Genomic DNA, 465 nt, shown 5'->3' with positions numbered 1-465 from the left:
TGCCATGCAGCTCACTGGGTACAGAGTCCCAGGGCAGGGAGGGAATAAGGGCAGTGGAGAAGACAGGTCTGGAGGGAAGGAACATTTCAGGTCATGTGGATTGGCTTTATGGGCAGGATGAATGAAGGCTTAAAGAAGAGGACCTTGTACAGCCAGATTTCAATCTCCTCCCTTCCCCCCAGTATCCACACAGCAAATGGACAACAGTGATTTGCTTTTGAGCAAATCGCCCACCCTTCTGGGCCGACCAGCCTGAAGCAGAGACTAGCATGTTTGCTCTTTGTACCCCTCCTATGGGCTTGCCAGTGCCTGGCCCCAAAATGTGTATGTCAGACTAAAAAAAAAAAAAAAAAAAAAAAAAAAAAAAAAAAAAAATGTGTATGTCAGGAGGGGCAGCAGATGGAAGCCAGGTTTCGAGGGACCACCGCTCCTATCCCACCTCACCCGACAGTACCAACAAGGCAG

Source organism: Lutra lutra, chromosome 13 (assembly GCF_902655055.1).
Source record: "Lutra lutra chromosome 13, mLutLut1.2, whole genome shotgun sequence".
Taxonomy (NCBI): Eukaryota; Metazoa; Chordata; class Mammalia; order Carnivora; family Mustelidae; genus Lutra; species Lutra lutra.
The sequence above is the reverse complement of the archived record's forward strand: the minus strand, read 5'-3'. Positions refer to the sequence as shown.